The sequence below is a fragment of the Bidens hawaiensis genome, unplaced genomic scaffold (genome assembly GCF_021521415.1).
Source record: "Bidens hawaiensis isolate Kalapana, Puna unplaced genomic scaffold, B.hawaiensis_p1.1 tig00001461_1, whole genome shotgun sequence".
Lineage (NCBI taxonomy): Eukaryota > Viridiplantae > Streptophyta > Magnoliopsida > Asterales > Asteraceae > Bidens > Bidens hawaiensis.
The window spans coordinates 100754-113992 of NW_027491082.1; the positions used below are offsets into that span (position 1 = coordinate 100754).

Sequence of the window (13239 nt, forward strand, 5' to 3'; positions counted from 1 at the left end):
TTTTGATAGCATAGTTTTTGTACTTGATATGTATACAAACTCTTTAGTTGATAAATGATGGTATGCTTATAGTTTCTGTTACCTATGATCTTTAATGTACTGGCATGTGATGATGTCCGACAAGTGACGTCTTCTGTGGCCTTAGTTGGGTGCAGGGCGCCGTAACGAACTTATATATACTGTGTATTAGGGGGGTTTTTGTCGTTTTCTTTAAAAAAAAATTTAAAATTAAGAAACAACTCAAAAAGTCAACCCAAGAAGCGTAGGGTAGAGCTGCACAAATCGGGTACACCTTGAAAACCCGAACCGGTTCGGAACCGGTTTTTTTCAACCCGGGTAGAGAATGACACCGGTTCCAGTCAGGAACCGGTTCGGTTCCCGACCCGAACCGGTGCCCAGATATGCGAACTTTTAAGAACCGGGTAGGGTATGAACCGGAACCGGTTATTACGTAAAAACCGGTTCCACCGGTTTTTTTTGAAATTTAAAAATTAGAGCCGTTAGGAACCGGTTCCAACGGCTATATAGCCGTTTTTGACCGTTGGAACCGGTTTTTTAACTATAAATAGGGTATTTTCTTACTAAGAATAGCAAGTTTCAAAACTATCAAACACACTCCAATTCCAAAACCATAAAACACACTACAAACCACAATTAACCTTAAACCGACCACAAATGGCATCCAATGATGACGTTGTTATGGTGATCGAAACAACAAGATGCCCCGATGTTTGGGTCCATTACGATTTGTGTCTCATGACCGACTCACATGAGTTGGCACGTTGCAAATATTGCTCGAAGATTCTTAAAGCAGGGTCCAACTCGACATTACGAAAACATACGAATAAGTATTGTCGAGAGAAAAGAAGATTGGAAGATAAAAAAAAGGAAGTGGGAGAGTCGTCCGGCTCTACAACCCAAAAATAAGTATTCCCGGATTAAAACGACGGACTTTGTTTTTTATGTTTTAGTTGTTATGTTTAGTATCGTTTATGTTTTAATAATGTTTGTAATAGTTAGTTTTTAAATAAATAAAGGAGTAGTATTTTAGTTTGTTTTTGAGTTTGGTGGTGAAACAAGTAATGGAAACAAGTTATATATAGGTTTGGCCCAAAAACCGGTTCCAACGGCTATATTACCGTTGGAACCGGTTCCAACGGATATATTGCCTCAAAAACCGGTTCCAACGGCTATATTACCGTTGGAACCGGTTCCAACGGCTAGTTTGACTTTTTGTTTGACCCTTGAAAAAAACCCGTCGGAACCGGTTTTTCCGGGTACGACCCGAACCGGTTCCAAATAAGAACCGGGTAGGAACCGGGTTGGAACCGGTACTGAAATATATATAGTAGAACCGGTCCCGATTTTCGGGTACAAAAATACCCAAACCGGGTATTGTTCCAACCGGGTTGGAACTGGAACCGGTTCCGGTTCGGTTCCACCGGTTAGGTTCCGGAACCGGTTTTTTTGTGCACGTCTGGCGTAGGGTTCGGTACTTTTCACCGTACGCTCAACACAAGCGTAGGGTACGGTACTTTTGGCGTAGGATATTGTGTGATTTCAACTTAAGGTTGTAATTTTCTTGTAAATTATTTATATAATATACTATTTTGTAAGTTTCTCTCAAAACCATCATAAAATCCATACAGAAGTCCTTAATTTTGTCTTAACATCAAACAAAGATCAACTCAGATAATGTTAACATAAATAATACATCCATAAACAAACACCACATGTTTGTTGCATATCAACGAAACTGAAAAAACCAGCCTCACGCGTGTGCTTTGTTGTTTCACACGACAAACGCAATAATACCCTTCTCACCTGCAACATTCTTGGACATAATCTCCCATGAAGAAGAAACCAGATATGATTCCTCTGGTAAAACAAACGGTTTTGAAATCTCGCTTATCATCAAATCCCCACAAAATGGGCATTCACTAGCTGTTGCACCATTTACACCCTCCTTTGGTTCCACACTCATTAACGTGAGTTGCTTTTGAAGATCCAGTATATACTCAGCCTGCAAATGGATTTTAAAATTTCCGTTAACACATATACTTGTTTAACTAAAACATGAAGTAAGAAAAAATCAAAAAGAAAAAATAATAATAATAAAAATAATCACTCACTTTAGCAAAGAAAGATGCTGCTCTAAAGAAGTCCCCTGCTGAAAAGGCAGTTTCAGCCTGCAATACACAAACCACTTGAGCCAATAATACTGTAAATCAATATAAACTATATAACATTATAAACATTAACAAGAAAATAACTGACAGCACCTGTTCTAAATATACTTGGTCTCTCTGGTAAGGATCAGAACAATTTGCCAAAGCAGCAGCATATTCCTTTTAACTCCAGATACACTTTCCACATATCTCGCCCTTCATCCGTTACCGACACCTATTTTGACTCTCCAAGGTCAACATTTTATCAAAAAAGAATATGTGTGCGTGTAATGTAACTTATAATGCAAACCTGAAAGATTGAGTTTTCATCATATGCATAGAACAAGCCAGCAGATGCATCAATGGATAAGCCAATTATCCCCTTTGTAATTAGCAAAAGAAGCACGCAAATTAAGCTGTCAATGTAGAGCTAGCCCACTTGGTATAGGTTCTTGGCTCTTAGTCAGTCTTGGGTTTAAACCCAAGCAAGGGGTGGAATTATGTAAATAAGGGAAGTAAGCATTGCTGTTAAAAAAAGTATTTGAATCCATACTCTTCATTAAAAGTATAAATTAGTAATATAATATAGATAGCATACCTCCCCTGCATAACGAGATATTGTAAAACTCGTGCGCGAAAGCTTCGGTTTTATAAAACGTTTGTATTTTGGAAATGTCTGGTATAGCTTCTGAGCAAACGTTTCATGAGTAGAGTTCGCGAACATGCTGCATTTAAGTAATTTAATAACATAAATAGCTTATGTTTATAAATTATAACCATTGTTTCTTAATCTACATATATAGGATTATAGGGTTACTTAATACCATTCTTCATCCAGAAGTGCAATGATTCCTCCCGGTTTCTGTAATAAATTTCATTAGTTTCGACTTTTTATTAAAATAATTGATGTACATGCAATCAAGCAGGATGTACAACACCTTCTCAATTAGATCCAAAACATCTTGGTTGTCAACAACTCTATGTAGCTACAGTTTATCGCTTCCTTTGTATACTCTTCTTGCTCCATTTTAAACACGTGCTGCATCGAATATGTTTTATTTTTAAATCAGCACATAAAAATTTCATATATTTAATTCACGAGTGTGACCGATAAAACCTAACCTGATTGAAATGTTGTTGTAGTTTTTCATTTGTGAAGCTGATACAAAACTGCTCAAAACTATTTCAAACAAATCACTAAAGTTAATTCTTTATAATAAAATGAATTCTATATTCTAAAAAAAATACCTGTTATGCTTAAAACTTTCGAACCCGTAAATATCAAGAACACCAATTAGTGATTTTGAATTCGGATCCTGCCCGATCGACTTGTTTATTTTCTCTACAATCCTGCAAGATTATAAACTTAGAAAACAAAATATAATAAATAATAATATGTGATTACATACTTGACCAGATTTTACCAGTCAAACAAGCGAGAGTAGATTGTTTTAGCTAAAGCATCTCTACTACCGAGTGCAGCTTCCAGATCAAGAGTTCTTGTAATAACTTCTTCTGGTGTTATCAGTACGTGTTTAATCAATGCATCCTCTAAATTTTAGCATCACACCTGTTCATTAGATGCCGGTTAATAATTAAAACTCACCAAGAACTTATAACTTAAATTATTATTAATAAAAAAATTAACTTACATAAGCAATTCAGCTGTCACATTCAGATGAAACCGAGATTTCTCATTTTTAAGAACCGAAGAGTCGATCTCCTCTCCTTTTGCAAACTCAATATTACCAAGATGAAGAATTGCAGCTACAACCCTAAATATTGCATCCTGAAAAATCTGTGAAATGTTAGAAATAAAACAAAAACAAGAATAATAATAATAAGATATATATGAACCTGTTCTTCTTCACTGATTCCAACAATGTCCATTGCTCTTCTGGTAGCAAGATATTCATCTTACGCCTTCAAGCTCAAACGATTTTGACTGATTTAAGTAATGGTATGACTGTGGACTTTCCAGTTTAAACTTTTCTCTATCCTGCAAATTGAGAAAAAATTGCACCTTTTGAGTATCAAGTCCTTGAATTTATGAATATGAGTTTTATTTTCTTTTTTGTATTTTATTTTTATTATCTTTATCTATTTATGTATTGCTATTATTATGTGTTATTATATTTACTATTATTATATTACTCCTGAAATTGATTTCCTTTTATATTCCCTCATATATATGATTTTTAGAGATGAGGGTCACTCTGGAAGCCACCTCTCTATTCTCTGGGATAGAGGTATGGTGTGCCTATTGGTGGGATTCCACCGGGTATGATTGATATATAGTGTAAAAACAAATATAAATTCAAACTCATAGATGAAGAAGATGAGGGTAGTTTAGTCGTTTAAATATGTATGTGAAGGCCACACCACTAAGTCTGTAAACAAACCGAACGTTCAATGAACAATTCATGTACTTCAGCAAAGTCCGTTTATGTTTGTTAATTTAATAAACGGATGAACATGAACAAAACAATATGATCATTTAGTTAAGCGAACGACGATGAACACATGTCTCATTCATTCATTTAGTTCATGAATGTTCTTTAATGAATTTTCGTTTAAGTTGCTTTCATTGTTAATTTGTTCATTTGCTTTCATTTATGTTCATTAGTTTACGTTTGTTGGAGTTCATTCGTTTAAATTCATTGATATATTCATTTCATTTAAATATTTTTGGCCCGTTGCAACTTAATTTGGTTTTCATAATTCATAGGCCCAACGCATTGCTACCACAATACTTTTAACTAGGTTTACGCATTATGTTCATTCGTTTACGTTCATGAGCCATTCGTTTATATTGTTGACGAACATGCCCCATTCATTTAGTTGTTCTTGTTCGACCATTTGTTCGGTTAAAGTTAAACAAGCGAACGCGAAATGCTCCATTCATGTCCGTTCGGTTTGTTAACAGGCCTACACGCCACTCATATATATATTAAATCTCCTTTAACCTATGCATATGGTTTCATTTGTAAAATTTTGGTCAAAGACATGCCATGTGACGAAAATGCCCTTAACTGTTTTGTAAAGACAAGCACTTTAACCTTATAACACATTGGCACCTCATCAAAGGCACTATTGTCTGGCCTTTTTGTCATTTGACATTTGGTATAAACAAAACCAGATGCATACTGAAAAAAATACTAGGAGTCTTGGACAATTTTCATGACCAGAAGCTTACAATAATGAATCATTGGGCCCGTATATGTAATTTGTCGAACCACAAAGACCACTTTTGTAATTTACTCGTAAATACCTCAGGTGGTGCAGCAGAAAGAAGATAAAAACAATGGTAGTTCCTTTCAGGATCCGATATCTGACAAACACGTGATCTTTCAAGCAGATACGTCCTAATAGCCGCCCCCGATATCCTCCCACTTTTGTCAAACTGTATCTCAACAAATTTACCAAAACGACTATTTCACCATAACAAAACCAAAACAGTTAAAAAAAAAACATTAGTTTCATATAAAAAATAAAAGATTTAAAAACCTTAGACCGATCGTATACCTCGAGTTGTTATTCCTCACAGTTTTTGCATTCCCAAATGCTTCTAGTACTGGATTTGACTGCAAATGAATACACATTTGTTCATAACATATTAACTTCAGGGGTAATAAAGTAAATTCAATCTTACTTCAAGAACTTGCTGTTCAACCGTGCGTCCTTCCACACCGGATCGATCCCCTAAATGTGCAAGATATCTCATAAGCATCTTTGTTGTTTCAGTTTTACCAGCACCACTTTCTCCACTCACCAATATTGAATTACTTTTTCCTTCATTTATCATCGCCCTAATATTAAAAAGTAAAAATTATAATAACATCTAGTAAACTGAATTACAAAATATTATTAGTTTCATAATATATTAGTATATACCGGGTATGCAACATCTGCAACAGCAAAAACATGGGGACTAAGTTCTCCGAATCCCGCTCCTTTATATTGTTACATCATGTGTGTATCATACAAATGAGGCAATCTTTGAAACGGATTTATAGCAATTAAAATATTTCCAGTATATGTCTACAAAAATCATAAAAGAAATATGTTAAAGAGAAATTTTAAACTTTTTAAAAAAATGAAATGTGAAATCTCACATAAATCTCGTTAAGTTCATATCTAGTTGCCAAATTTTGTAACACTCCCAGTTCAAGTAAATATGAAAGACGCGTCATATCATCTACACCTCCAGGAGGAGCTTCGGTATCTTTAGGGAACACTTTCGAGACATTTGTAACAATCTGCAGTCAAATTAGTTTTTGCAAGATGGAAATAAAAAAAAATGTTTAAAACTTACTGTTTTTCCCTTTGTGGTTTGTACATGAAGCTCTTGCCCGTTGATTCGGGTCACTTCGCCGTCGATCCATGCTAAAGCGGGATCTTCAACCCAAACGTGTGACCCCACAATAATATTAACCGGTGCCGCCTGCAAGTGATATATTTTATCAACACAAATAAAGGGAACAAACAAACATGCATACCCAATATAACGAGATTCATATTATTATTATTACAAAACCCTAGATTGTCTTCATAACATAAGACAGCAACCAATTTCAACTTGAAATTTAAAATTAGCAAAAACCTAAAGCAAGATTCAAAACATTATGGAAACTAGGTTGAACAGTTGACTTCACTAACTAAGAAACAATCAACCAAACTGTGCCAGTAATCATAGAGATAGTCATGGCTCGTTTATGGTCTTTCTCAAAATATACAAAAAATAACTAAAAATGCGTATAAATAAATTAACTAAAGCAGAGGCCAAGCTTAAAAAACAATTCACTAGCTGAGATTGAACCCAGTTAAGCTCGGGCTCGACTCGTTTAACACCCCCCCAAAAAAAATACAAAACATTTATGAGTTACAATTGTCTTGATGACAGAAAATACTATCTTCCAGCAGAAACCTGGTTGAACAGATTTGACTTGACCAACAAACAATTAATCAACCAATATACATAAATAATTAAAAGCGTATACAAATTAACTAAAGCTGAGCCTCCCGAGCTTAAAAAAAGACCGACACGCTGAGCGTGAGCCTAGTCGAGCTCGGGCTCAGCTCGTTGACACACCTAAAATAATACAATACATTTTACGAGTTACAAAACCCTAGATTGTCTTCATAACAAACTTGTTTACTTGCAGATTTTGATCATATTAATCTCTAGAAACATCTGCAGCAAAGATTCATTCAGCATATATCAACAATTTTGGCCCTAAATTAATCACAGAAAATATAATCTTCCAACTTAAAATTAGCAGAAACCTAGTTGAGCAAATTTGACTTGACCAACAAACAATTAATCAACCAAATTGAACCACTAATAATAATCATTAAAAAAGATTAGTATTAACATACCATATATTAATTAAGGATGATTATAAAGCTCAATGGATCTTCTTCTTCTTCTCGTCAATGATCCGCAAACCACTTGCTGATGCTGCTGATGCTGACTCAGATCAATAACAACAATAAGTTGATGATGAACAAGAACCCTAGATTATTATTATTATTATTATTATTATATATATATTTTTTTATTATGATGATGATGCAGTTGCAAAGTAAAGGAAAGGAAAGCAAGACAACTTTTTGGAAACAGCAAAGCAAAGAGCAATATGTGCTGTGGGGTTATTGTACTCTCTTTCTCTCTCTAGGATAATAATAATATTATTATTATTATTATTATTATTTATTTATACAAACAGCAAAGCAAAGAGCAATATGTGCTGTGGGGTTATTGTACTCTCTTTCTCTCTCTAGAATAATAATAATAATAATAATAATAATATTATTATTATTATTATTATGTGATGCTCAAAACTCAAAATCAAGCAAGACATCAAGCAGCTGTTTTGAGGGTTGAGTTAGACTTTGAGGTTTGTGGTTCATTTTATTTTACCAAATTGTCATCCTCATGTTTTTTTATTATTTTCTTTACCTTATTTGTATGAAGATATTTAAATTTTAAAAATTTTAACGTTATGATTTCTCAATGTAATAACTTTATTTGCAAGTGTAGTTTTTGGATTCAAATTAAATGTTTCATAATTGGTATCATATCTATTATTTGTGTTTTGAAAATTTTTATATTGAAACTAAAATTAAATATTTGTGTTTTATTTTTTTTCTGAGTAAAAGAATAAAGTATTTTAACTTTTAACATTGTAAAAAAAATGTCATAAAATAAAGTCATGGATATAGTCATGTGTTAAGCAATAAGTTGGTTGCGTATGACATTTAATTCGCCGATCAAACGAAAAGCTTCTTTAAATTCACATTATACAACCCAATCCGCTGAACTCTTTTCAAGAACACAACAGCTTCGGGGGTAAAGAACCCAAAAATATCAAAAGCAAATTTATGAAAACATGCCGGCTCTCATTTATGTATCATTAATAAAACTCATGGTTTGTTGTGTATTGCTGTAACTAGAGGATTTTAAATTAAGTCTTAGATAACATTTTCCAGTTTACAATACAAAAGAAAAAAAAAAAGAAACAAGAGCGTGTTCATATTCGTTAACAAACGTAGACGAACATAAACAAATGAATATAACTGAACATATATGAACGGATGTAACAGAGCGAACACCAATTAAAAGTAAACGCGAATATAAATCTGTTGGGCCTAAAAATTTAATAAAAGCAGACAAGATTGCAATCGGTGATACGTTAATTTAATAAAACTAGACAAAATTTAATGAGCCTAACACATAAATGAATAAATAAACGAACAAACGTACAATAGCAAACGTAAACGAACGAACATTCACATACATAAGTGAACGAACGAGACATGTGGTCATGTTGAACTAAATGAACACAATTTTTTTTATCGTTTATTAAGTAAAAGAACATCCAGCTGAACAATTTACTGAACTTTCGGTTCGTTTACAAACCTACCGATTAGAACCAAATAAAACAGTATCCTAATGAGAAGTATTAACGAAAAAGACAACAGAACAATACCAGGATTCATAACAGCATTAGCAGCAGCCAAAAGCTCAGAATGCTTTTGACGTGTTTACGTTTGGCGGCCCGAGAGTTTTCGTGTGGCAGGACGACCTATTTTACTGTGAACACATCATCAACATTTGAGTTTTATTAATGTTTTATTTATTATATGAAACTTTAAACTTTTATAAGTAACAAAGGACATGAAAGTGAAACCATTTCTAAGCTGTTTGTCGGATCGTGCAGAGGCTAAACCCCTTGTGGTTCTATGATGCTTCGCGTTCAAAAGCTTATTTTTTCTGGCGGACCCGACTAAGGTTGACTTCTTTTGACCATTGATTCTATCTTTATCTACAAATTCTTCCGACTTCCCAAAAGATCTGATTTCAGCAGCCCCCGAGTCCTCACTTTCTGATAGTGTAACATTATTATGGTCACCTTTTGATTTAAATTGCTTAGGAGAATTGGCGGGAAATCTTTTTGCAAACCCGCGACCATTTTCACTTATGTCACCGTTATTTAAAGGCAGGAGTTCGCCGTTGGTGGATAAAAGAGGAGTAACGTTTGTTCGTCTAGCTGTCCGTGATATTTTCTGGGGCCTACGGTCAGCCCACTGGGCCACAGGTGGAGATGGAGACCGTGTTGATGGCCCACGCTTACGGTTAGTTGAGGTAATAAGACCAGGGTTTGACCCGTTGGAAATGGTTGCGGGTTGACCGTGGGTCAACTTAGGGACCCCACTTGGCCCTGATCTTGGACCGCATGCAACTGCTTGTGGTTTAGTGGTCGATGAGGGGTACCAGAAATCAAGTCTTGGCGAACATTGTCCCTGATTAACATGATATTGAAACTGCTTTATAGGCCACCCGATTTATGTATCTGTTTTTTATCATTACCGAATCTGGCTAAAAACATGCATAATGACAAAAATGACCTCAGTTGTTTTCTAAATACAATAGGTTTAACCTATAACATGTTGACAATCATCAAAGGTACTTTTGTCTTTTCAAACTCGTAAGGGCATTTTTTGATCACTGGCAATACATCACTAAAAACCTTCACTCTCTCCCTGAAAAGTGAAAGATTGTTATGAACTGAATCTTATACAAGAAAAGAAACAAACTTTTTTTAAAAATTACCTGGCTTTAATAGTTGACTCGCGAAGACCGCGTTTAAGATCCTCGGGGGAATAAAAAGGCAGCTTGCTTTTAAACAAACCAGACGGTGGCTCATCCGGTGCACAAAGTGCAGCATTTGCAAGTTGTTTATAATCTCCAAAGCGATTACACTTGTATTCAGCAGCCATTGACTTTAGGTCAAACCGCAAGCATTGTAAAAAACTAGTTACATCCTCTTGACTTACATTTACAGTACTTCTTGACATACTTGGAAGTGAAGATAATATTGGATTTTCCATGTTGTCACGAAAACTTGCTGACCTGTCCATCAACACAGCTGTACGGGCCCCACGTTTCCCAAATTTAGCAGTGATCCCATTGCACCAGTTTGTACGCATTATCTGTTTTGTAAACCCTGTCAATACAGTTGTGCATGACCAGTATCAATGATAGATACATAGATGGATATAGGGCTGTAAACGAACCAAACCAAGCCAAACCGAACCAGGCCTTGTTCATGTGCGTCCGTTAAGCTTTTATCATACAGGCGAACGGTTCAAGAACAGCTACCAAACAAAATTTTTTTGCCCGTGTTCGTTCATTAAGTAAATGAAGTTGTTCGTGAACGGTTCACAAACGAGCACAAATGAACATGAACAACCTTTTATTTGATTAGGCTAACCTAGAATGATCATTGTCAACGATTCGGTCCGGCTGCCAAGTTTGTGTTTGTGTTTTTTGAACATTCATATGTTAAATTTAATTAATCACCTACTCATATATCCTTTTGTTTTATAGTTAAAAATTATGCTGAAATCTACATAACAAGATTAGAAAAGTCATTAAAAGTATTAAAAACCTTTAACGAACAAACATAAACAAGCATTCTTATCGAACGCTCACAAACACAATTGAACGAACACGACCTCTGTTCATGTCTGCTCATTATCAAACAAACAAACATAAACGAACTTCCCAGTTCCCGCCAAACAGTTTGTCAGACGTCCGGTTCGTTTACTGCCCTAGATAGACATATACTACACAAAATAATAATAATACTAAAATACTTGATGACTTAAAATATCTTAATTATCTTCCAATAAATACATCTACATTGGTAGCACAAAAACACAAATTAGGTTAAAAAGCATAAACCTTTATCACTAAAGACACAAATTCTCAATGGATCTTGATCAAACACAAGTATTTAGATACCATACCATGCGTCCATGCATATGCATACAATTCTGATCTGGGTATTTGTAAAAATCAAAACTTGAACAAATTGGGATGAATTAAAGACCTAGTTTCTTGAAATTGAAACCCTAAAAGTGGAATTAAGATCAAATTGGAGAGAATCTTGAAAAACCCATGAGTAAATTATAAAGGTGGTGTAATATAATAATTCTTGATGTCAATTACAAATGGTTACATGCCTTTATAAAGACTAATTACAATATGGAAGGAGTAAATCTTGGAGTAATACAAGCCTCTAATTACAAATGGTTACATGCCTTTATAAAGACTAATTCACTAAAATGGGTGTTTGGAAGGGTTTACGAACGTTCCTACTGATGAGTGAACATTGTTGATTGAGCATTCCTGTTGTTGAGTGAGCATTCCTATTGTTGAGTGAACATTCATGTATGCATGGATGTTTGGATGGATGTGTATAACTCTTATGTGAACACTCTTGCTATGGAGTGAACATTCATGTATGTGGGTGAACAATGTCAACATATGGTTTAAGAACAAACTAGAGCATCTAATGCAATGGGTCCTTGGTTTACAAATCTTATTAATGTTCATTCAAAAGCATGAATGTTCACTCAACACCGAGAGTGTTCACATAAGAGTTAAACACATCCAAACACCAATGAACATGGACGTTCACTCAACAGTAGGAATATTCACTAGCACCTGTTGGTTGTCACAAAAGGGCATGTACTATCACTCGCTACATTTTTGTGTCATCATATCCGGCCGCTGGCTTTGGTAATTGATGATTTCATCAACTTAACATGCCATAAATGATAATAAAAAAGGACTACACACTTAATCCATGTCGCCAACTTCTCAATTCAACTTTCACACATCCTTTGTTTAGTGGTTAATTAACATGCCATAATAATAATAATAATAATAATAATAACTAAAGACTTAATACATTTCATCAATCTCTCAGTCTGATTTTTACACGTCCATCATTTTCTGGAACACCTTTAATAATTTTGAGTTTGTTATCTTGTGCAACCTCGATTTCAACCTACAACAATCCATAAGCTACACATTAGAGAAATCTGACAAATACATATATGGTAGTTAATTCCATACCATTTCTTTAATGGCGGGTCTTCCGTGAAAACAACCACCGGCACCCGTAATAAACTCTAGTGTCTCCATCACTATATACCATAAACACCCCGACCAAAAGACTCAAACGACACTCCTAGTTCACATGAATATACGAGAAATTTACTCCCAGACTCCTTGAGAAATTTGATTTGCTCCTTCACTATATTCCATGCGCTATCGAGAGGTTGGTAATGTAAATCAATTATTGTGTAGTTATTGAACCTTGCGTTGCTGCATGTTATCTAGTTAGTAACTTCACACAAGCAAATAAAACAGCATATTTGTATCCGCACAAGCAAATAAAACAACAGATTTGTAACAAACCTTTCTTTGAATTGTTTCTCATTGTTTCTCATCCTTACAGTTAAGTCTAGTTTTATTATTAAACCTTTAAACCTAATGATCTATTTTCAGCTATGTTAGTTCATTTATATTGTTAATGAACGAACATGACCAAGAAAACTGCATACGTTTAACTGTCCGTGTTCGATCTTTTGTTCGATTAAAGTTAAACAGACAAATATTAACATTCCCAGTCATGTTCGTTCAATTGGTTTACAGGCCTAATTCTTGGCTCAATATGAAGTTTAAAACTCTGCATTTTTAATCAACCCCGAAAGT

General features: G+C 34.6%; 1 long non-coding RNA gene and 2 pseudogenes across 1 annotated transcript; all 3 read right to left on the reverse strand.

Moving 5' to 3' along the window:
• Positions 1–1792: 1792 nt before the first annotated feature.
• LOC143578094 (myosin-17-like) lies at positions 1793–10661 on the reverse strand (annotated as a pseudogene).
• On the reverse strand, positions 2129–2555 carry LOC143576409 (uncharacterized). Its single transcript, XR_013142943.1, has 3 exons — positions 2479–2555; positions 2283–2403; positions 2129–2189 (listed from the first exon to the last, which is right to left on the reverse strand). It is a non-coding gene; the product is annotated as an uncharacterized LOC143576409 (long non-coding RNA).
• A 1775-nt stretch (positions 10662–12436) lies between the features above and the next one.
• LOC143578102 (vacuolar sorting protein 18-like) overlaps positions 12437–13239 on the reverse strand; it is a 50820-nt pseudogene continuing 50017 nt past the window's right edge.